This window comes from Motacilla alba, chromosome 1, assembly GCF_015832195.1.
Source record: "Motacilla alba alba isolate MOTALB_02 chromosome 1, Motacilla_alba_V1.0_pri, whole genome shotgun sequence".
Lineage (NCBI taxonomy): Eukaryota > Metazoa > Chordata > Aves > Passeriformes > Motacillidae > Motacilla > Motacilla alba.
The window spans coordinates 27,530,979-27,557,580 of NC_052016.1; the positions used below are offsets into that span (position 1 = coordinate 27,530,979).

General features: G+C 36.9%; 1 protein-coding gene across 8 annotated transcripts in view; it reads right to left on the bottom strand.

Annotated features, from left to right (window-relative positions):
• The window catches only part of CBLB (Cbl proto-oncogene B), a 128,810-nt gene that overhangs the window by 90,178 nt on the left and 12,030 nt on the right, over positions 1-26,602 (bottom strand). Inside the window, exons 1-2 of one of the 8 annotated variants that reach the window (XM_038158578.1) lie at positions 5,905-6,664; positions 3,779-4,023 (exon numbers count right to left, since the gene is read on the bottom strand). The exons of 6 other annotated variants lie outside the window; for them this stretch is intronic. The gene's annotated coding sequence lies outside the window, so the exon portion shown is untranslated. Of the gene's footprint in view, positions 1-3,778; positions 4,024-5,904; positions 6,665-26,602 lie in introns of those variants that run through there. One more of the 8 variants, XM_038158587.1, reaches the window with a different exon arrangement.

Genomic DNA, 26,602 nt, shown 5'->3' on the forward strand with positions numbered 1-26,602 from the left:
GCAGGACACTCCAAGAGTCACACATTGTGCCTGAGAGCATTATCCAAATGCTTCCTGAACTCTGTCAGGCTGGTGCTGTCAATTTCCCCAGGGAGCCTGTTCCCTGGCCACCCTCTGGGTGAAAAATTCCTTCCTGATTGTTTAAAAACAATTCTCAGTTTAATTGACTGATGTGTTTGTTTGACTACGTCAGAAATATTTACAGAAACTGCAAGTAGCTGTAGTTTTCTATTACAAACAGAAATGTTTTTAAATGATTTATTAGACAACAATATAGTCTAGAAAGCTAAATCAAAATCAAATGCTATAAAAAAATTTCACCCACCATAAAATAAGTCAGCAGAGACAGAATAGCAAAAAAAGTGCTCCCAAAGAACCCCAGCAGAAAAAAATACTTCATCTAGTGGCAAAAAATTTCCCTGAATAAACTAGAAATACTTTGGTAAATATCTCAGACTATCTTGCAACTCAACTTCTTTATCACCACAAGTTTTACTTCATTAGCCTGTTTCAGTAAAAAGAGTTTCTTCTGCTGGCAAGTTCCCGTCACTAGCACAATCACTAGAAGATTGCATTGAACATCAATTTATGTACTTTTCATCGCTTCTGTCTTATGAAGACATTATTATTTAGCTCAGAGAGGCCCCAATTGAAACTGAGGCCTTTGTTTGTCAGCCTCTGTACAAACCAGAACAGGAAAATCTAAAGGCTTTCAAATAAGAACACAAGACTGCAGACAAGACAAAAACTGGAAGAAGTGGCCAATACAGCAGAGCAGCAGAGGGTTGTGCTTCCATCCAGAAGACCTTGAACATGGGATCTCAGGAACCTCAGGAAGTTCAGCAGGAGAAATGCCAAGCCCTGCACCTGAGGAGACACAACCCCATGCAGCAGTCAGTACGTGCTGGGGGCCATGCAGCTGGAATCACAGAATCACAGAATTTCTAGGTTGGAAGAGACCTTTAAGATCATCGAGTCCAACCCATGTTCTAACACCTCAACTAGATCATGGCACCAAGTGCCACATCCAGTCTTTTTTTAAACACATCCAGGGATGGTGACTCCACCACCTCCCTGGGCAGATGATTCCAGTATTTGACCACTCTTTCTGTGAAAAACTTCCTCCTTAATTCTAGCCTGTATCTCCCTTGGCGCAGCTTGAGACTGCGTTCTCTTGTTCTGTCTGTTGTTGCCCGGAGAAAGAGACTGACCCCCAGCTCACCACAGCCACCCTTCAGGAAGTTGAAGAGAGTGATAAGGTCACCTCTGAGTCTCCTTTTCTCCAGGCTAAATAACCCCAGCTCCCTCAGTCATTCTTCATATGGCTTGTGTTCCAAGCCCCTCACCAGCCTTGTTGTTCTCCTTTGGACATGCTCAAGCATCTCAACATCCCTCCTAAACTGAAGGGCCCAGAACTGGACACAATACTCAAGGTGTGGCCTCACCAGTGCTGAGTACAGGCAGCTTTCAGGAAAGGATGTGATGTACTGCTGGACACGGAGTTGAGCACAAGCCAGGAACATGCCCTTGCAGCCAAGAGGGCCAATGCCATGCTGTCTTGCATTAGGAGTGCTAGCATCCAGTGATCCTCTCTTCTCAGCATGTGTGAGCCACACCTGGAGCACGGCATCCAGCCCTGGGCTCTCCACTACAAGAGAGACAAAGCTACTGCAAGAAGTTCAGCAAGGGGCTATGAAGATTGAGGGTCTGGAGCATTTCACATGAGACAGCCAAGATTATTTAGAGGGGAGAAGACAAGGCTCAGGTGTAATCCCATCAATGCGTAAAAATACCTAAATGAAGGGTTCAAGGAAGACAGATATGAACTCAAAGCAATTTATACAGACTGAAACACAGGAGGTTCTCTCGTAACATCAGGAAACACTTTTTTCCTGCGCAGGCAACCAAGCACTCTCACAGGTTGCCCAGGGAGGTGATAGGGTCTCCATCCCTGGAGACAGACAAAAGTCACCTGGACATGGTTGTGGGCAACTGGCTCTAAGTAGCCCTTCTTGAGCAGGGTGTTGGAACACATGAGCTCCAGAGGTCCCTTACAACCTCAACCATTCTGCAATCCTTTTTTTATTTTACAGACTCAATTCAACATAAATAATTATGTAAGGAATCACATGACTCATTAATTCCAGGACTAAATGCATGATCAGTAGTATTACACTGTGACAGTAATCTAAGAACAAAGCTGATGCAATACCAAGAAGTTTATGCCTCATTTAATTTGGTAAGGTGCAAATATCTATTGGTATTTTAGTTGATTCTGATCCCAGGTCAGTCTGTGAAAGACCTGGAAGTTTCAAAATACACATTTTCATTTACATTAAAAATCTGATAACAGGGTAACAGTATAGAAGAATACAAGAGCAAAGTAAGACCATGTAGGAAACTTTAAACAATGTTTATATATGGAAAATTATTTACATCAAATAGCTTCATTTCACTTTGATTGTCATTTACTATAATAAACAAACTCATGCCTCAGTACTCTCAAATTAATTGCTCAATCTTCATCAGTACATGTCATATGACTGGTATCCCAATTTTCAGAAAATGTTATTTGCTTTAAACACCAGATTTAGCAAAGCACATCCTTAACTTTGAAGCAAAATAGAATCATCCCTTTAAGAAGCAACTACCTGTGCTTATAAAGACTCAGCTGGTTATTTGCATGCCTGATGCTCAAAACAATATGCTAGTCAAGCAAGGACCCAAATATCCTGACAGAATTGTACTCAGGATACAGTCACAGAGTTCCAATAACATTTCCTTATAGACACAAAGAAAAACCAACCAGCTTAACAGACACAAGAGAGCTGGTCTGGAAGTGAAACAGGGAGTGAAAGGTTAAACTTCTACAGCTTACAAAGTTTCATCCTGCATTTGGTATGGGTAAAGAAACCACAAGTCTTACAAAGTTTCACTAATTTAAGCTTAAATATCTCTTTTAAACAATTAGAAACCTACAAAATTCCTCTGTATGTAAGACTTCTATAACGCAAGAGCACCCTGAATACCTTCCTGTACACTGCAGTCCACTGACTTTTGTCCTGCAGGGGACAGGAATTTTGGAACTATGGAGAGGCTCCTGCTCAGCACTAGTCAGTAACAGCTCAGTAAGGGGCTGCCCCTGTCACGGCAAGATTTAATCAACAGTATTTGAAATGTAGTTCAGACTGCTATGCTAGCAGAATTCATCCAAACATCTCACAGGGAGGAAGCAGACCATGACAAATATTTCTTTTTACTGGCACTATACATAGAGATGAACAGCTGTTACAGCGAGGTATAAACTTGCCTACTATTTTCAGCAAAAGCAGGAGGACAGTCATTCTTTGAACTCTCTGGCAGTAGATGTTGTTGAACTGATGTGCTCTGTGCTGCTGTTTGGCGCAACTTTGGCATTCACAGAGCAGACTTCCTAGTTTCATGAAAGCTGGCCTTCACTCTGCACTGAAGGGCACAACTGTTAGGGATTCTATACACTGACTATGTGCCTTTCACAGCTCAAAACATGAATGGCAGACTGTAAAAGCCAAAGTGCAATAAACAGTGAAAATGCAAAAAATGTGAATGAAGGTAAGCAGTTATGGAGAAGATGCTGTGGACAGTGTCAGGATGACATACAAAACCACCTGAGGGAGGCACAGATTTCCTGCAGCTGGGGGTGCTTGAGCAGGGGCTGCAACCCAGCTTCCACAACCTCTTGCCCCACAGTGGAAATGGCATTGACACACACAGATCAATCCTCACTGGTTTAACTTACCTTATGTTTTAAGGCATGGATTCCCTCACAGCCTGCTTACAAGACTGCTCTGCTTACTGTAGCCCACATGGAAAGCCCTTTCAGAAGCCTGCTTTACCAGCCATCATGGTGGCTAGTGGTATGGCTCTCACAGCAAGCAAATTGAGTGAAGGACCCACTGAATTCTTAAAGAAGTGTTCTGGCAGCTGCAGTGTCAATAAAATCCTTTATTTGCTGAACCACAAGAAATTCCAAAAAAGAAATACCTGTATTAAAGGAATCAAGAAAAGTTTCAATATAATGAAGTTTCATATATTGAAGTCTCCAAGTTTAAAAAGCATAAAACTAGAACTGCACACTATTGCTAGAAGAGTTATATTTCATCATAAGGCATTTAAAATTATTTCACCCTAGAGAACAGCTTCCTTTGAATACCACAGACATAACATTTACAATAAAAACACAAAATATAACACTATGACAAGAAGGAATATAGATATAAATGTTTTTTAAACATTAGAATATAAAATTTAATTCATCAGCAGGATCAGATTGGGAGTAATGATTATTCAAAATAATAGAGCTTTTCATTGGCAAAAATTATACAATGATACTGAAAAAATTTTATGGAAAGAAAATAAGCAGAACATTTACATTTGAAATTTTAACTGTCTTCAAAAGCTAATGTTCCGCACACTTTTTTTTAAACAGAAGGCAATCTAATATTTTATTCTTATATAGTTCTAGAAAAACTTCACGCATGGTGTCTACAAGTAATTGTTAAGGTGGTCTGGAAGCATCATATTCGTTTTTACAATACCCAAACCCAAAATATCTAAAGGGGAACCTTATTTAAAATGATACATTCTTCTTCATAAAAAACTTAGTTCCCTGTACACACATATTACTTGTCCAAAGACAAGTTTATGCCTTTGCTTTCAAATTCTAAATGCGGTAAATTTGAAAGACAACTAAACACACAGGATCCCCACCATGGGCAGGGCATAATAATAATGTTCATGTAGAGAACTTAACTATACACACATCTGGCAATTGTGTGGCCTAAGCACAAACAGCAGGATCTCCAAATGTTGGCCAGAAATTATGAATACCTTATATCGAATGCAAAGAAATTATTCAGCAGAGGACTAAAACCCCAAGGAGTTACAATACTTGCCATATTAAAAAGAGACAGTATGCAGAGTGGAAGAGAAGCATCTCAGAAATTTAAATCTCTATGTGCCTATCAAAATTTAAGCCAGCTTTCTGTGTTTTAGTGACAAATTCACATTTTGCTAACTAACTTGTGCATGTAAATTGTGTCACTGAGGCTACAATCTCACTTTAATCCAGTGGACTGAAACCTCTTCTTATGTCAGCAGATGTAACGGACCAGCTCAGCTAGTCAGTCTTTAGTTACCTTTCCTTGATGACTTGTTTGCATTATATACTTCCCTTCAGAACACAATATGATAAACTAAACCCTTGGGAGAGCCAAAACAAGGGACTGGTCAAGAATATCTTTGGAGTAATTTCCAATCAGTAGAAGCAGCACATGTGAATTGGAGATCTGAGTTCATTAACAGCTCTTCAAGGAAATAAGCATGTCTTACACATCAGAATACATCCTGAGCTTCAAAATGTCAGTCTCTCACTGTGTTACATTTATAGCCTAGCAAATTAATATTCTGCTTTTCTAAGCATAACTAGACCCTGCAGCTTAAAAATCTGCATGGTCGATGAGTTTTGAGGTACAGCTTTAGAAGGGCCACATTCACCTTCAACATGAACAGGCCATTTACAATGAAGGATTTCCAGGCACTAGTCTACCATCTTCAGACATACCCTTCCATGAAATGCCATAGGATTTCTTCAGACTTCCTGTAACTCTACTTTTTCTTACATATACCTAAACGTTACTAACAATGCTCTCTCTTGAAACATACCTAGACCACAGGTTGCTTCCATGGTTCTTCCCTATTCAGCTTAGGGGTGAGAAAGCCATGTGGCTCTGTCTCAAAGATCTTATTCTGTGCTCTTTTATTTTGAAAGTCACATGCTGTTTTAGATTTAACAGGCATAATAGCCTATGCTTACTGCATGGCTGAAAAGGAAAAAAAAAAGAGAATTCTATTATAAGTTTTTACCTATTTATATAATTTTGGTAAGGCTTTGGTCCTCCATCTACAATCTGCTTCCTTGCAACTCAACTGTACACATCCTTCTGTATAAAACATACACATAAATTAGCAGACAAAATCAATTACCCTTTTATCATGCTAGCTGCCTTCTTCCCTCCAAAATAGAATTTTGTTAGCTCAACAATTTTTATAGCTTAAAGACTGAATAGAACTCAAGGTGCCTTAGCCACTTCCTCATCAGAGAACATCTTTTTCAGTGGACCTTCTATATTCCTCCTCTGTGCCAACATTGTCACACTACATTCCTCCTCTGTGCCTCCTCTGTCACACTACATTCCTCCTCTGTGCCAACACTGTTCCATTCTCATATGTCACCTTACCCAAACTAAAGTGGGCAGGGAGGTCTCCTCTCCAGTCATTTACAACCAAATTTTTCTGTGTGGCTCTGTGAGCTTTACCCAGTCTGTTTTCAGTTCTACTGTCATCCAGCTGGTATCTATTAAACACATGCAGCGAATCATAGCTTAGCAAAGGCAGCATCAGATGTATCCATACTCCAAAGCTCCCCACAGCTTTCTTCCTCCAAAGAAGGAAAAAAAAAAAAGGAAAAAAGGTGGCCGGGGAGAAAGGGACTGGAAATCTCTGTTATCAATAGATGACATCTGGTTAACTTCACTCACATGAGTCTATGTGAGACATACTCAGTAAGTATTAAACTGAAACCACAGTCTATTACAAAAAGAGAAAGAGAGGAAGAGGGAAGAGGGAAGAGGAAATAAAGGGAGGAAGAGGAAATAAAGGGAGGAAGAGGAAATAAAGGGAGGAAGAGGAAATAAAGGGAGGAAGAGGAAATAAAGGGAGGAAGAGGAAATAAAGGGAGGAAGAGGAAATAAAGAAATCTGATGCCAGCTGCTACAACATTAAAATAGATTCTATTTTAGGACAGTTATTTATACATAGCTATGACTGCTCTCTGCAAGAACCAAAATAAAGGATGCGGACCTTCCCTTGAACTTGTGAAGAAAATTGATTTTTTTTCTCTCCCTCCTGTCTCTGGACAACTGACTTCAGGTGGCCTTGCTTGAGCAGATTGGTCGAGCCATATGACCTCCAGAGGTACCTTCCAACTTCAGTTATGCAAATCCTAAGATCAGCATGCCCACTTGGAAATCCAAGTCTAACAAGAAATAAAATTGAGGAGTTGCCTGTTCAATGCTAACATCACTTTTTCAGAAAAAAAGACTGAATCTCCATTATAGAAAGTGAACTAAATAACAACTCAAAAGGAGTAAGAGATAAGATTCCCAAAAGACCCAATTCCCAAGCTGTGTGAACTGAAGTTTAAAACTAGTTTCTGTGTGTCCCCAGCTGTGTCCTGGAGGACTATCTGCCCAAGAGTTCCAGCTTGAGAGCATTCCTGTACTGGAAATGGAGACACTGGACATAAGATGTTGCAGCATTCCCTACACTCAGGCAGGCACAGCAACAACAGCCAGCTTCAGGAGAACCACTTCTGTTCTAAGGGCAAGATCATTTTGAGAACAGCATTTCTTCATTCAGTACAGCTGAAGACAAAATTCAGTGTGACCTTTGGAAATAAAACCCATTCGATTTAGCTTTAAAACCTCCACTTTCTCATCACAGACTTCTGAATACTTAGATAACAAGAGTGGTAATAAGAATGTAGGTTTAATCGTGAGTGAGTCATTGATGCCTATTGCTCAACTTGGCACCTTTTTCACATGCTGTTGCAAATCACTGCATTGCACCTTACCTGTACTACATATAACTAACTCAAAAATGTTCTATTTCCTGTTACTGTAGCAGAAACTAAGTCCACTCTCCCATTTTCAAGCAGTAAAAAAGAAATGGTTACAACTGATTAAGTTCATTTACTCCAGCTTTGCTCAATAAACAAAATCAGAAAAATCTAGTGTTTCATGGAAATTTAGTTATGCAATGTGGTTCTGTTATTATTCATTATATCCACTGTGTATATGCTTGATGCTAGGCAATGTCTAAAGAGTTTTCAATCCAGCTTGGTAGCCATCTGCATAAAAAGCAAATTTGTCCTAGTAACTTTACATCCAATGTGCTAGTTTTTCCAGGAAAGATCATCCTGGTCTTACAGCAAATCCCTAGATCAGAAAGGGGTTTAACAAAGGCAAATATCTTCTTAACTATCTTCTGCTTTTTAATAAAAATATGGAAGCAGAAAAATCTTTAGCATGATATAATACAGAAATCAAAGCAAGAGCCTGAAGAGCTGAAGACACTCTTCCTGACACTGCTCTGAACAAGGTACATAATCCTAGGAAAATTGGTTTCACACTTCTCTGTACCTCAATTTCCACAATTTCTAGTTGAAGACAAATCAAAAAGCACTTTTGTATTAAGAACTAAATGCCATATAAAATTCAGGAATACAGCCAAAATCCCACTTGTATATATTTCACACATAACACTAACAGGTTGGTCTTTGTGTAAAATATATAAACCACTGGCATGTGAGGGCGGGAATCAAATGCTTCCAAGTCTTTATCTACACATTAGAACATTACTAGATATGATTCTGAATCAATTTTCAGAAACACAATGCAACAATCATTTTAAAATAATGCTTTAAAAATATGTCTTAAAGTGCATTCATATTTTGTCAAGTTTTAAACAGAATGAAAACATACTTTAACTTGGGTATAAACTGTCTTATCATAGAAGCTGATTAAAATAATTATGCTGAAATTAAACAGGAGGAGTTACTTTGACAAAAAACCTTAGTATTATAAAACTATTTTGCTAAGTCAGGTATTAAAATTTAGAGCAGTTGCATCTCCAACAGTGAGATAAGTAATATAATAAAAACCATAGAACACAGTTCTCTGTTTTGATATATTTTGAGTCAGCTGGGGTTATTTCTCTACACAATCCAATTCAAAACACTTCTATATGACAAAAGCAAAAAAAGCAAAAGCTCAACTTCTTTCATCCTTAACTTGATCCCTACATCAGTATTACACATAGAGTATAACTTCACTAACTCAAGTACATTGTGATAATACCAGAAACAAAACTGTGTGTTGACAAATTGTGATGCATTGTATTCTTTAGATATATTACTGAGGCAGCCTTTGCCCTGAAAATGAGCATATTTTTATCTTGCAAACCAGAAGATGCACTGACATCCAAAAGCATGCACTAACAACAAACTGGTTTTGGAAGGAGTGATGGCAGGAGTAGCAGAATTAGCAGTTTTGGATCTCACAATTCAGATTTCTGGACAGCGGCCATTATTCAGCATTCCCTTTAAAACTGACGGTAAGGAACAGAGAAAATTAAACCAAAGCACTTTAATTAGATCACTTTAAGTTGAAATGAACACACAACAAATTAGAACTTACTGGTGGGTAAATCAGATAAATCAGATTTGAATAGACATTCAGCTGTCTAATAAATCTTGCTTCATTCTTCACTGCAAAGAACATTCAAACCCTCCAACTAGCTTTGACTTAAAAGAGATACATAAACTAAGTTCAGTCTTCACTTTAGCCACAAATTCCAGATTAAGTAGGTACCATAAACCAAATGGAATCAAATTAAATTACACACTTGAAACACTCCTTGGAGAGAGCTATTGACTAAATGTTGATTTTTCAGGAACAAAACACTGAGGTCATATATAGCCAGGGGAAATTAAGACACGAGCATTTTGTGTGTTTTTCTCATGAACTCTTAATAAATTTGACTAACTACTCTTAATGCCAACACCTCTATCCATAAAAAGAGATCCAAAGAGAAAGAAATCTGAGGGATCATTTGCTTTTACACAAATTAAACCAAAAAAATCATGAGCTACTAAATATTATAACAGAAAACAGAATAATGTTATTCATGTCATGCTTATTGATTTGCCAAAAAGTCACAGGCCACAAAGATATCAGGTCCAAGCATGGGTCAATCAGGACTTCATGTATCTTGCCTCTCCTTCACTCTTCCTCTGCAAGCTTTTATCTACCAACCCTCTCTGGCCATATCTAATACCTTTTAAGACTGTTACAAGAGCAACACAAAGCCCAATATAATATATCACAACTCTGCACCAAATTCAGCCCACTTACTTAATGAGAAGAAGTAAATTAGTCTTCTTTTAACACTCATGTCTGTTGCATTACTTTGCCCCACAATTTGCAAACCAAATTTCAAATTAATTTGCAGCTAAAATCTTATTAATATTTTGTTAGGAACAGAATGGGAACAGAACAGTAAGGAAAGGTTTCAACTATTTAACTTTGAAAACACAAGTTCAGGCAGTATCAAGTACTTATCCTCTAATGGTTCATGTGCAGATTTCTTCAAACAAATTATACTAGACAGGGTACACTGAATTGTGAAGCAAAGCAAAACTCTCAGCGTAATCAAGTATCTAAGCTAAAAAGCTAAAGTATGGTTGTTTAAAAATAAATCTCTCTGAACATAAAAATCTAACTAGCCTTTGTAAGACCACTTTGAAGAGTTAAAATACTGTACAAATAAAAATGCCATTCAAACATTAACAACATCAAAAAGAATAAAGTAAGCTTTTTGTGAATGTCTGGTGAACATTTGCTGGACTGGCAAAATAGAAATGTTCTCTAATTATTCAAAGATGAAAGAGTATCTACTTAAGTGCATGTGATTGTTTGAATAGTCCTTGATGGGACAGCAATATTAGTACTTAGTTCTTTCCATTATAAGGTAAAGAGTATATAAAATCTCAGCTGTCAGTGTAAAACTATGTTATAACACCGCAGTCATGGACAGCTGTATCTGCTGACTATATTATTTTTTCTCCCCAGGGGGCCATACATTCATCCTAAATTCACTGGGGAGTCAAGCCTTGTGGAAGAAGGAACCCTGGGGACATTTTAGCAACACTGCAGTGGGGAGGGAGTGCTAATTATGAAAATGAGACAGAACCATTACAGTGGGAGCTCCAGGCTATGTAGGACTTAGACAGAAATGAAAGTAGTTGCAAAATAAGAAATGTGACTAATCCAAGGCAATTCAAACACCTTTTTCTGTTATCATGATTGGTATGCATTTTATCATCCATCTAGTTACTCTTGAAAGGAGCATGCTGTTACAAATGAAAATCAATTTTGTAATATTAAACCCAGAAAAAGTGTATGGTCTTTATGAAAAACTCCAAAAGGATACATAAAACGAGAATGTTATCAATTACACTTTATTAAGCAGAATCAAATCTACATGAAACTTAAATTACTCTCAAACTTCCAGAATATCATCAAACACTCAGACTTGCATATGCTCCCATCACTGTTTCAAGTATTATTAGATAGTATCTTAAGAAGTAAATGCCTAAAGAAATTTTGATTTTTTTCCTGAGGTTTGTGTAAGTTTCCTCTATCTCTGATGCAGATCATCCAGAGGAAACATGCAAATATGAGCTTAGGCATCAGCCATAGGAATTTAATCCGACATCAGTGCAGTCTGATGCTAAAAAGACAGAAGCACTTGCTTGAATAAATTAAGTAAACATCACATTTTGCAGATGGAGAAAATAGGACACAGACCTTCTAATCATAAATTACAGTCATCATCCTGCAAAGCTATTTACTGCAGGACACAGTAGTGGCTGGCCACATATGCACGTTTATTGCACTCTAAATTAGATCTTTACACAAGATTTAATGCCTTAGTGACCTGTAGACTTCATTCTAGACATGCAATTCTCTTGGACTAACATTAAAAGGAACTCAAACTACAGTGATTCATCTAATCAGAAGGGCAGTTGGATTGCATACCCAACACAAAAATGTGTCATTAGCCCTGCTAGTTACCTGATTACATCGAAGATTAGGTCATCACCCGGGTCATTATTTCCTCTGCAAGCTCTGCCCACTCCCAAAACGGTTCAAAAGGCTAGACTAGTGTTTGCTTCAGGGTTTAACCTCTCCAGCTCACAGAGGATAAGCTCTTGCAACATCTGGGCTCACTGTCCTTTGCAGTCAAAGTTTCAGGTTCAAGAAGATACTTCGAAGTTTGGGGAGGAAGTTATGGTTAGCTGGTGGGAGTGCACAGACAGGGTTTCAGAGCAGAAAATCTCAGGTTTCTGTCAATACAATATTTCTTTATCAATATTAACTGGTGTTTCCCAAGGTAGGCACAAAAATTAAGGTCAGCAATTTGCATATTTGCTGTCACTATGCATATTACCTGATGTATTGCACATCTAGCTCCTCTCAAGAGGTTCAAGTAAGTCACAAACAGGATTCATTCCATATAAAACAATAATTAGAATAATCTACCACTGCAGAAACACGGGATCACTGGATGTATAGAGCTGCACAAGATATGTGTTTTTATAGCAATGTCCCACCCACCCATCTTTCCTATCAGGGATGCACAGAGGAGCTCTTTCCAGGGGTGCTGGTTCTCAGCTTGGATTTCAAAATATGGAAGAACATTGCTTTGCTTATCTTCAAACTGCAGGCTTGTCTTGTTGACCCTTGTTCCTCAGATGAAACCATTTGACATTTATATGGAGGGCTGTAGATGGCATTCAGCTAAAGAGGACTGAAAACACATTAATTTAAAACTTCTGTCCAGCAAATACAATCACACAAAGTAGATCCCAAGCTATAACATAACATTTTGTTTACAGCATGTAGCTTCTGAAACTATAGTAGCAAGTTATTGCTACTCCTTCACACAAACTGAAATGTTTGAAATCTGCCTGTTGCAATATCCAATGTGAACTCTGCTCCTACATAGCCACCCACATGCTACAGAATCAGCATGTCCTGTCCCATGGCTTGCCCTGCTGAGTGTATGAAACAAGATGGTTTCTTAATTAGGCAGAGGCTTCCAGCAAGAAAACATTGTAATTTGAGAGAACACAGTTTAAACACTGCCACAGTTTAAACATGCTACAGACTTACCCCATTTCTGAGTATGTTAAAAAAAGACTGATTTGACAAATAAGGGAGACACCAATTAATTATACACTGTTACAGGGATAGAACCTCAATCAGCTGAAAGAAATTCAGTGAAACTAGAGGTTCCCCATACTCAAACACCATTACTAGAAAAACATAAATGCTGTTCAGCTTAGACAACAGTCACAAGCCCAAGGCCATCTTTTTTTACCACAAATGCCTTACAATTCTTCAAAAATAGCGGCATCCACAATAGCTTCAGGACACTTAATGATAAGGTACTGCTTGAGAGTTAAGAGTCTATCATGACACAAGACCTCTAGATGTATTCTGTTCCATTTGCATACAGTAATTTAATTCAGCTTATATTCACCTGGCAAAAAGTCACACTTGAAAACTGCAATGGCTGAGACTGTGTGTAAAGCTCCATCACAGACAACTTTCACATGCAGGCTAAAACAAGGCTCTCAAAATAGGGAACTATTCTGGAAATGCTGACACATCTTTAACACTGTGAGTGGGCGCCAATATAATACACACATTGTGTACACATATGTTGCTGACTTCCTGGGAAGCTTAGCTGAAAGCCCACATGGTTGATGTGGGACAGCAGGAATGCCTCTTTGAAAGCACTCACACTGCTTATTCATAGTATCTCAAACAAAACCCAAGGCATATGGTAAAATTATGCCATTTCACAAAACAGCACTTACAGCAGTGAACAATTCTTTTGAATCAAAACTATCCTTGACACTTCAACAAAGAAAAAAACCACCTTGATGAAAGAATTTACACACAATAGCAAGCATTCAAATAAAAATAAATCTTAAGAGCTAGAATTGCAGAGGTCATCAACAGTTTAATGAAGTGAGTTATATCCATCACAAAAAACCTACTTCACTTGTTCTTTTTCCACTAAAGCATACACCCACTATAGAGGGTCAGACTCCCTAAAGAATAATGAAACAATAGATGGACCATCTGCTGTTACACAAAGCAAATTGAAAATCCAGGAATAGAATTTATGGGAGCTGTACTAAAATCAGCACTACCTTTCCATTTGCTTTCACTTCAGATTCTTAGCTAAGCTTTTAGAAACAAAAATAAGTAAGAAAGGCTACCACACAGCAAAGCTAAAAGACAGAGACACAAGTATACATAAGGGTAAAAAAGAACATGAAACATCCTTTGAGACATTTTTTCCCCCTTCTCTTGGCAACTCTAACCCATACACCAATTTTCCAGTGACAAATACTCTTCCTTCTGATAATACAGCAAATGGCTGGCATTCACGGAAGTGATGTTCCACAAGGATACAGAAGGATATGACAGAAATCCTAAATTGCATATCCATGAATATCCACAACTTAAATGTCTTCTCAGCTGTCAATTGATTTTACTCCAAGGTTTACTTGTCATTGTCCCCTCCTAGCTTATTTAGGCACATCAAGCACATGGCAAACAAAGCTCTTTAACAGGCTTAAAACAAGTGTGAACAAGTAACTGCCCAAGGAAAAGACTGTCCTGGAAAGACTTTCTGCACAGTACGACATCACTTGAAAGCAAAGCACAAATAAACAAAGCAACAGTACATTTACATGGCTCTTTTTCCCAACAGGTGCCTCAAACTGGTGTAACAGATATGACTCTTCCATTATGTTTGAAGTATTTAGCCACTAGACACTTTTACCATGTTAAAACAGAATCTAAGAGATGGGTTTTGCTCTTTTTTGTTGCTCTGTTTACTCTAAGTAAACATAAACTAGTTTATTTCACAAATATTACTCTTTCCAATAGACTGGCTGCACTGGACTTATAAGTTTTGAGAAGGTATGTCAAAAGTCCTTTCAGTATTCCACTCCAATAACAAATTCTGCATTCTCAGAAATCATTAAATAAAGAACTGATTTTTAGAACAAACATCAAAAATCTATCCTCCAAATCCATTTAAAGATATATTGGAGGATTTTAAAAAACTGTGTTAATATTTTACATTGTCCATGACAGTTCAGCCTATCAATAACACTAAATTCATGCAGCACAAATGAAAACCCTGAAAAAACCTTTTGCACTTTCAGAAAAGCATTTTGTATTCATATTCCTCTTGAGCCACTAAAAAACTGGTATGTGGTATTCAAAAACACCTCTTCCTGGCATTGAAATTCATTAAAGATTATTTCAAAGTGACTGCAAAGATCCATGATCCTCACAGAACAACTTCCCACCCCCATTCCTTTCTTCCTCCCAATGGAAGTGCAAAAATGAGAGAAAGTAAGCAAATCTTTCTCAGTGGCACTTCATAAGGCAGGATTCCTTTCAGACAATCATTCCAAGCCTGCCAGTCATACATTGGTGTAGTTAATGAACCCACATAAGCACAGACTGGAGGACAGCTGGGCACTGACTGGGGTCACCCCGCTCCATCCTGCTGAACACCCCCCAGATGAGCACTGTCTTCTTACATGGCTGTGCTCTGTAAATGATTAGAGCCCCATTCCTCATAGGGCATTAATTATAGGGATTAACAGTAAAAGGAAACACATGAACAGGATGCTACATACTTCTGGGTTTGTGTGGCTTTTTTTTTTTTTCTTTTAATCTTTGTCTATTTGCTACATCTATGAATTAAAGTATGTGCAGAGATCTGAACAAAATAATACCATAGAATCTTCCAGTCTGCCATATTAAAGAAGCACATTTAAAAAAAAATACTGGAGGAGAGGATTTAAGCTGACATATGAGTTTCTAAGCAAGACCAAATAAATTGGCTATATGTGCCACATTTTCTGTATTTTCCCAATTTCAGCACAGAATATGTATCATTAATCTGTAAAACCACCGGAGCATTAGCCACTGGGAATGAGCTGTCAGTAAGATGCACTTATGAAGTGGATTAAAAATTCTTATGAAGCTAGAATAGACACAAGCCTTTATCAGCACTCCTATCACCCACCATTAATCTGCTGCTATAACCAAAATGCATGTAACTGTAAATGCTACTCTTAATTCTAGAAAAACCTGGAACTGCTGTACTGTAAATTAAATGGCATAATACTTACATCTAAGTGACCTACTGTGACTCAGTCAACCAGTAAAAAATAACCCAACTAGAAATAAAGCATAGCTGTTCAAATACAGAGACAGCCTATTCATTATGACCAACTCAGTGTTATGGAGTTGATCTAGCAACTGAATATGTGCTTTTCCTATTATAGGGTTTCAGAGCTGAAGGCTAGAACAATATTTCATTTCAAAAAGATTCATTTTTTCTACTATTTTAAAACCAAATACTTAAAAATGAAGAGACAAGAACTAGCTAAGTCAACATAACATAGACATCTCCTTTATTGCTGGCACATTAGGCAAGCAGATGTTCTTAACAGAGACTGTCATCATTTTTAATGACAAACAACAGTTGGAACACAGGTTCTCCATTTCAGGATTTTCACAACAGGCTGTATATTTGAACAAACAAATATTTTCAGGCTCTATTTGTTGCATTATATCTTCTTTTAACATGAATGACATTTACAGAGTATTAAATATAACTTACACAGTTCTATTTTAAGTGTGCTGATGGAAGGCTTACACACCATATTTGCTGAAACTTTTAACTTTGACTTTAAAGAAATGATTTTTCTTCTGTCAAAACTAGGTGTTCCCCAAAAATAAGAATGATGCTCAGGGATTTTAATACTAAACCTTAAAGTAATCTGGTAACATGATAATTTAATTTTTACAAGTTACACAATGACTACTTCTCTATAGCCCCATAAACTGTTCAAAATGCTGACACGAAAAATATCTAAAGGTGTTTGTCTTTTCACATTCTCCCAGTGGAGAGCAGTTAGAACTAAAGGCCTGCTCTAGGATATACACCTGTCAGGCCTTACCAATTAATGACTGCTTTTAAAAAAAATTGAACCTTGTTCTAACAAATGTTCTTGGGTACAAGACATTTTATTACTGATCCTGCATTTCATACATCCCATGACAGACATTCATGACTCAGAATCAACTCCAAAATGAGTTCACAAAATATTCTGTTGGCTAAGGACCATTTTCCATTGGAACAATTTGAAAACAGATGCTAATACATTTGTCTTACATTAATGCCCTTAAACTTGTAACAGGAGGCAAAGTTTTTCTCATTCAGTCATTTCTGAAACAATACTGTATTGCCCAAAATGTATTATTTTAAGAGGGATAACTAACAAATGAACTTATCACTTCTTTAAAAGTAACAAGATTTCTGATATAGAGCCAATGAAGGTGTTTGGGTTTTTTTCAGGACAAAGAGTTTAGTAAAAGCCTTCAGAACATTACTGAGGCCTAGCATACACACCAGAAACAACTAAGATGATTAAAATGTTTCCTTGTTCTTACTGTAACCAAGACTAGAATTTGTCACAGAATAATAAATCTACACAAGCTAGGGAATGATCACAGATTTTCCACTAAGTATGTAAGTTTCACTTTGAAAGTGTGTCCTGGTTCCGGACAGGGTTAATTTTTACTGTAGCTGGGATGGGGGGCATGGCCAGGATCTGGACATTATTCCATTCCACCTCAGGTAATTTCCTTCTGGTCAGAGCAGTGGCAACGCTGGTCCTGAGTCAGAGGGAACATGGCTGCGGTCAGGTCAAGCTCCACACTATTCCTTTTGTAGGCTTTTCTTATTAACATGGTTACTGCTCCTGCTTATTTTCTTATCTCATTGCAGCTTTCAGTAAATTGTTCTATCTGTGCTTTTTGTGCCTCCAGTTCTCCTCTCCAACCTGCTGCAGCTCGGAGGGAGAAAGGAAAATGAGAGGAGCAAGTGGCAGCATGTGGTTTGGGGTTTGTGGGAACACTAAACTGAGGAATATCTTTCTTAAACCAAGAACATAAGTTAGTCAACAGATACTAGGAAAAAAGGTGAACACTGGGCCCCAGATATAATTAATCAGCATTTCCAAGAGACCCTTATTTTACTCACTCATAAACAAGCCCATGGATCCTTCTCTTTCTGCCATCAGTACCCCATGTCTGATCCAACCCTGCAATATGTCAAGTACTTTCTCAAGAGCCTTGATATTCTCCATTGTTGGTCATATCAAGATAAACAGACACAATGCAATACAGTGTATTGGAGCTCAGGAGACAGAGAGCAGCTAATCAGGAGCTGATAAGACTTCCACACCTTATTACTCAGTATTTCTGCCCACCAGGAGACATTTGCATTGGGCAAGGTAGACGCAAAACGGGGGCTAATATTTAAAGTGAGATATAGTTGTGGATTTTATTTCTAAAGACACATCTGTTCAGTACCACAGACAAAACAAAGTAAGGTTCAAACTCTTCTTAGTGGTAACTTTGAGTAAGAATTGTGGAATAAATAAGGTAATCTTGACACATTTTTGCTACAGGTGATAGGAATAATTTCCTTTTTTATTGTTGTTTCAAATTTCAAAGCCATAGTTTCACTGTTTTATCTTAGGGGAAAGCAAGGACATGTTTTGTGAACTCTCCCACGAGAGGTATCAAGTAGAAGATAAAAATTAAATTTAATTATTTTTCCCCAAATTTTTTCTACCACAGCTTGCCAAAAATCAGCTAGTAGCAATGAAAGATTAGCTCATCAGGTAGGCTGTCCAGGTCCCCAGTGGAGTCCTGATCTATACAATGCATCAGATACTGTACTAAAATTACATCTCCACTGTTTGACCATTCAAGAATCATAAATGAAAATCCTCTTACAGAGATATCACAACAACCTTATCCATACAGAAATTAAATTTGGCTCAATCCATATGCTAGCACGTACTATAATCTTTCATTGCATAACCTAGAAATGTGTTTCTTAGGCATCTGCTACTTCTATGTTTCCCCTTCAGTTTATTGTCTTACATCATAGTAGGAAGAAATACAGTTAAATCTATCTCTACATTGGATACACCAGAAGAAGTAAAGTAATAATTATTATGACCAAACATACTAAAATGAAGAAACAATTACTCCTTCACCAATTTTCTGATCTGCCAAGATATTTGCAAGATATAAATACAATAAAGTCAATACACTGTTCAATATGTATTTCACTTCACACAATGTTAAAGATTACATAATGAAAGAGATTTTGGGGAAAATTTTCCATTATGAGACAGGACAGCTCCTTAATTCCCACATGAAATCTGAGCAAATGATGGTGAAAGTATTGATTGTTTTATCATATGCTAGAGACAAATATAAAAACATTTCAATAATGAATACCTTGGTTGCACTCAAGCAGAAAGATTAAAAATGTTTTTAGTCATCTACATTATTAACTAGACACTGATGACAGTCACCTGGTTGTTCGCTCAGGAAATTTTATCCCGCACAAAAATTCACTTCCTGACTCCTTTTTCCATCTGCACTATGGGTTAAGATGTACTTCTTTTCAGAGTTTACTCTTGGCCCTTTGCATGGATTACTCATCCTGCTTATGTGGATTTCCTTAACAGTTTTGTTCATTGCACATTCTTTTATTGTGTAAATACCATATTTTCTTTCAAATCAAGCAAATCATATTCCTAAACTCAAGAGTATATGCTTAAAAATTATTTGGAATTGCTCAGTATGAAAGAATGAAACATGCCGACATATTCATCTTGCAAGAAACAAAACAGTTTTGTGGATACAACAGCAAACCTACATTTTTAACAACAAATCCTTGTTCCTCCAATACAAATTAACCATATTAAAGCTTTGTCTCGTTCTAGAGCATGCACAGTATTATTGCACAATCTGTAAAGACAAAGTTAGCTTGCAAATGTGCAGCCACTGATAAAATGACTTGCTAAAGAATTATATTAACTCTTTTATTTTTAGTACGATTAAATAAATTAACTTTATTAATATTGAAGCAAAGAACAGAATAGGAAGGAAAAAAATTAAATCAAATGATCACAAAGTATTTTTTAAATTCCATGACATTATCAAAGTATTCCCTAGCATGCCAGATTTTAATGAATGGAATATAGTAGTTCCATAAATCACCTTTCCATCAATATCCCACTCTGTCATTTTTTGGTTTGAACTAAAACTTCAACTGTGTTACTCAAAACATATACTGCCACTTCATCAGATGAAGGTTATTTCTTACTCTTTACAGGTTAGTGAAACTGTCTTTACTATAGGTTTGATACATAGAAAGCATGTCTTCTAGGCTGGTTATTTGATCAAGTATTCCTTGGACAAAGGATTACTACTACAGCATGTTTGTTTTCACAAACTGGCTTTAAATAACTTTCAAAGAGCTTCTATTGACTAAACAGCAAGTGTAGCACTTGAAAGTGATTACTCCCAACCTTTTTTTCATCTCTTTATAGAATAAAAGCAGACTTTTATTCTTTCATGTTTCTAACTTTTGATGGAAAACAACGCCACAAAAAATTAGGAAAAGGAAACCATTTCTTCTTATAGCATAAAAACAAAATTATATGTGCTTATAAGTTCAGGCATATAATTCATAAAATGGATCCTTTCTTCTATAATCTTCCTTGTGTTCCTGCTTGCACGGCAAGCTGCTTCTATCACACAGGCTAGTGTTGAAGGCATCCTAAAACAAATACCTTATCACTGAATTTACAATACTTCTGGAGATAGAGAAGCAGAGACCAAATTTTCTAAAAATCAAATGCACATAGAAAAGTGATTGACGAAAAATGCATTCAGGTCTATTACAGGAGACTTCATTACTACATGCTAAATTCAGGAGTCAGCACTGCCTGCTCCTCAGAAAGTTCCCTAAGTTGCTAACTTGGGCTTTATCATACCTAAGAACCCAGCTCTATTTATAGTTGGTGACCATGGTCCGCCCCCACAAGCACAGCTGCTCCCTATACAGACCCTGCAGGCAAGTATGGAGAAGGGATGTGAGACACAGAGCTATTGCAGACCAGAAATGGGTATTGGTATCATCACTGCAATGGAGTATTTCCAGACATCTCTGACCAAAAGAACTGTATGTTCAGAAAACCACCTACTTCCCCCAGTTAATTGTGCCATCCTGTATTATGCTATAAAGACAAAGTGAAATCATACAGAAAACTAGGTCAGTTTAGACATTGCAATAGTCATTTCGTATAATCCTAGCAGCAGAAGTATCATTAGCTTTATCATAAAGGAAACTAATATATGAAAAGCCTACAGGACTGATTCCCTTAACTGGGCTTTTTGAGAGCTTTCACACCTGCCCAGCATGGGTATAAATGGTATGGCACCTTAAAATTTGGCAACAGCATCATGCACACTTTCATAAGGCATAGATAATTATACAAAAGACAACAAGGAAAATATCAGACTATGTATATATCCCCTTACAACCAGCTGAACTCTACTCAGACATGACTACCAATACCACATTACTGTAAAATGTTTGAAAGAGACCTTTCACTAACATAGAAAATGCTGTTTGATTTTATAAGAGTAAAAAGTAAAAGAGAGTGCACATATGTCTCCTCTACACAATTATAAGAATTTACAAGACATTATTTTTTCATTAGGATCTTTTGTGGTTTTAGAAATCCTTGTCTTCCTCTGCAATCGGAATAAATAGTTGCCTCTAAGTAACTCTGGTACTAATACTTCCTTTGTTCTCATTTGACAATACCCGCCCCCAAGCACTAAAGATGATTAAAAAAAATTCTAAAATTCAAATACGGCCTTACAACAACTGTAGTCACACAGCCTATTTGCATTTATGCTGAGAACAAGCTGTCATAATACTACTCTACCATTTGTAACCTCCACACATTCTCACCTGCCCTCTGCAACAAGAGTCTCTTTGTCAGAGAAGTGTGTTCGTGTAACATTCCTTTTTTAATTTAAACTATAACCAAAAATAGCAAACAGCTTGTGCTCCACCAAATCTGCATTGAAGCTCAACTACTCATGTGGGTCAGGCACACCAAAGAGTTTATTAAAGCTGTTTGGTTTACATCTGGTTTTATATCACATCTAAGGAACAGGTGGGGAGAAGAGGGTGGAAATTCTCACCATAACATAAAAGCTTAAAAAAAAAATTCATTGCATTTCCTCCTTCTATGCAACCCCATCTAATCAGTCATGCATTCACTTTTCCTCAGAAGACACCTCTTTGTTAGAGGCTATTTATTGTAGCCAAGTTCCATTCCCAATTACTTTATCATACATTATACACTGAAAGAGAAAGTGCCCTCCTTTTTCTAGGGACACACAGGAGCAATGGGCCAACACTCCAGAAGGCTTTCAAGCAGAGTAAGGCAACTTCTTCTATTAAAAATCTAGTGAAGGAATGGTCTAAAAATACAGATAAATAAACACAAGAGAGGAAAAAACAAATACTAGATTCCTTTCTCTCAGCTTCAGTAAGACTAGAGTAAAACAGTCAATATATTATATCTTTAAAATGTATTGAGACAGTTTAAGTTTAGGTGTTTATATATCATGTTAAGCAACAGACTGATACTACATATAGCTTAAAGAAATTTACTGGAGACCAAAAACTACATAATAGGCTTGGAAACCAGAACAAATCACAGAATACCAAGGAGCCCTTAACTTTTATTCAACAATTAACAAGTTACCTATGTGATGTCCACTAAAAGACAAAACCGGCTCTATGAAAAAGGCCACTAACAATATCCTTTTCTGAATCTGTACATTCTATTTGTCAAACAAAAACCATAAGCCAAAACAATCTTAACTTCTCCAAACAAAACCATCCTGAATTAAAACTTTACTCTTCCTGATCCTTCCCACAATCAACAAAACCTGCTCTGCCTGGAGACACAAACAAGTTGTGAAGATAGCTAAGTTATAAACTTCCTATATTCCTATAAATAAAACAGCAAGGTCGTGATAGAAGCAGAGGCAATTCAAGGAAGCAAGGTAAGTTACCTCACACCACACGACAGAAGTACACAAAGGGCTACTGCATTAAAGCTGGTACATCTCACACCAATCCTGATACTATTTTAATCTCTTATCAAGTCTGTACTTTAAGAATAAGGAGAAATAGGTGAGAAATTTCTGCAGCAGAGAGAACGTTGTGTACTTTGATGTACCAGTTCAAGGACTTGATCCAAGAATCATAACTGATCACAGCTGTCAACATGGACTTAAGGAAGAGGAGTGGAATACTCTATAAACCCAGTAACACCCATGAACAGTAACAAAGAAGAACTTGATCTATCACTTGAATTGCAGGTACGAGACCTCCTTAGAAGAGTTAAGAGATTATAAGAATTCTACACCAACATTTAAACAAGCTGTACAATATAGAAACACATAATTTGAATCAAGACACCAAATGGCCAGATGCACAATAGAATTTAATAAGACTTTCTAGACAGAAACAGAAGTGGTCTCGTGATCATCTTGAAGGACTTCTTCAAGTCTCTGTCTCAATATCAAGACTCTGATATTTCCTTCATGCAGATCTTCCTAAACTGACCACAAAATCACCACAGGTCTTCTCCTCTAGACATCTTCATCTGTACCATCCACTACTTAAGAAGTGTCTGTCTTCCACTTCTGGAATACCACTTTAAAACAAACAGCCAACCAACTCTGGCTGAACCAAGGAGCATTTTAAGAGATTATTAAAAACAAGTATACACCCTGGTTTTATACTTTTCTGCCTCTCCTCATATAAAGAGCCTATAGCAGAAGGCATGCAATATTAAAAGAAAGTAAGTTCCATTTCAAGACATTCCTCTAAGTATATGATTTACAAGAAATCACAGGAAACCTCCCACTTGTCTCCATTAGTAAGAAGTGAAGACTATGTCCAGCACCTTGAATGAATCCAAATGTAATCTCCCCACTGCCAATTTACTCCTCCTTTATTCTTATAATAACTTCTGTGCTCAATTTCTACACCTGGATAACATATTTGTCTCAAAAACTGCCATTCAACAGGGTTTTTATTTTTCCTGAATGCCTAATTTTGGAATACAGCAAAAGGGAAGGAAGTTTGGACTTCACTGAAATTATGCTTTCCAGCTTTAGTTTACTTCTCAATAAACAAAGGGCAAAAAGAAAAGCAATGAAAAGAAGACAAGCCCAAAACCTTCAAAGACATATAAAGCCTTTTAAGAGTAGATGAATCTGAACTAGTAATTCTAATAAGCTTGCATTAATAACCTTTTAAAAAGTAAAATCTGTGACAAAAGTAAAATTACTTCATTCACAGAAAGACTTCTGTGTGGTCTATATCTAGTACAGTTTACAGAACTTACTGGACATTTTGTCTTACTTCATTAAGCAAGAAGACTGAAAGGACATAATTTTGTAGAAGACACCATACTCAGAAAATGAAGCAGTTAAGCATAAGAAACAAACTTGCAAACCCTATTTTCCCTTCTTAGCGAGACTCAGCCAGTACAGTACAGAATGACAGCACCAACTACTCTTAAATGGTTATCATATGTGTTTTATATGGAAACAAGATACTGTGGCAGTCAGATTGTGTACAAATGGCTGACACAAATGCACTGCATTAGTGCTGCTTCTCTAACTTGTCTCTTCCAAAGGATCTTTGAAAACTAAAATTTATGATAAATTATTCACAACAGAGCGATTTCTGTGTCATCACACAAATAAAATCACATGTATATTGGCACTGGTTCCTAAATGTACCATCACTATAGAAATGAAGATTAGTCAATAATGCTAATAGGTTAAAATTATATCAATCAAATTTATGAAGAATGAAGCTTTTCTCTTTTCCATGATGCCTTTTTATCCAGAAACCAAAACAGAGTCAGAATGCAAACCACAGAAATCATCTAGGTGCCAACATTTGCCTTACCTTTTTTTAAAACTGACTATTTCCCAACAATTCTACTACAAACTGACTACAATTTAACAGCCAGTTTGGAAGCATCTTCAAAAACACAATCTTTAAATGATCACTGCTACAATTACAACTGCTACCAAATAAGGTTAATACAAACATATTTGGAAGCAAAGAAAACACAATAAAAACTTCTTTTCCTAAGTTACCAAGAATTAGCATGATCAGAATTAGCATGATCAGGTATATTGAAGCACTGCTTTAGCAGTGCTCAGATACTGTGTCATATGGCTCAGCAAACAAGTACACCTTAATTCAACTTAAAACTAGGACATACATACAGATAAAGCACCACCAGAAGATGAAAGAAGATGCACTGAAATCATAAAGATATAGACTTTTACTTGGAATGACATGGGTCATGACCTAATGAAGTGATACTTACAATTTTTTTGTTTTAAGCCAGAAAGTAATTTGTATAGGGAACACAGCTAACAATTTGAACACAAAAACATTTCTATTACACTGCTATTTTCAAGCTCTGAACTCCACCAGTTAGGTAAAATAAGATAGCTGTCACCTTCTGAAATACTGATTTTAAAAGCCTGAAATAGTTATTATGATTCAGCGCACTTTATTAGTATGATTTCTTTTAAAATCCCTCCTCTCCAACCATCTCACAAGAACGACCCAAATAGACAGAAGATATACTAACTACACCTTCTTTAAAGGAAGCACACCTGTGCTTCACAAAAAAAGGTCCTTCTATCACCACTGTTACCTTAACACAGGAAATGAAATGGGTAACTGGAAAGAAGCAACTCTAGCAACTAGAGTTACTAACATACTGCCTGAATGACTGTACAGAGCTCATAGCAAGTAGTTTGAAAAAGTGACACTGAAATTTGCTTTAATTTTTTGCTAACTTTAAGCAAACCTGTAACTAGATTAGGGTTTCATACAACACAGGTAAGTCAAAATAAAACCTGCTTATATAATCGAACTACTTCTGTCAAATTTCCCTTGTCGTAACAAGTTCATATTTCCTTTGAAACACAGTGACTTCAGTCATTCTTCATACACCAAATGGGATACCTAAAATAGGTAGCAATAGGCTCAGTGATGAACAATAATGTAAAACATGGCTTTACACATAAATTCAAACACAAAAAACATTCACTCATCAAAATCTTTACTGACCACTAAAATACCTCTTGGAGCATTTTCGCCTAAATATATACACACCTGGACAGTTTTGATGTTAAGAAAAAAAAGTCCTTGGATGTCAAGCAAATTTCAGACACCCTATCAAGCCCAAAAGACTACCACAGTAGACTGAGTAGCTATAATCATTGCCAAAGATCTGGAAGGAACATATGTATAATTTAAACATAACAGCAGTGACATTTACAAGAACGTAGACACTACTTCTACAAGAATGCATTTCACTGCTTCTACCAACAATTTCACCAGCTGGAAAACTATACTGCCACCATGCCTGCCTCAGAGCTCAAATGCAGACAGACAGAAGAGCAGGAATTCAATCCTCCATTCACTTGTCATCTCATCCCCCACTACCTCCTTTAAAAAGAGGAGACTTCAGAAAGAGCAACATCTCTTTCATTTGCATAGATTTACAGTAATACCACACAAGGCAAAGACTAATGGCCACAATAATGTTGCATCCCCTTCTTCCCAAAAAAAGATTGCAGATCTTGCACAGAATTTCCTGAAACATTATTTTTTTAAATATTAGGTAATCAAATCAAATACTAAAAACTTCTTCAGTTACCATCAATAATGCAGATATAGTGGACATTAATTCCTTTTATTAAAACTGAACCATCACAAATCAAGAAGCCATTAGATTTCAGAAAAGGTTTCACAGCATGAAACTAACATTATCATTACCTTATCATAAAATCATGCAATATCTGAAAAGTGTGAATATTGTTTTGCTTCATTC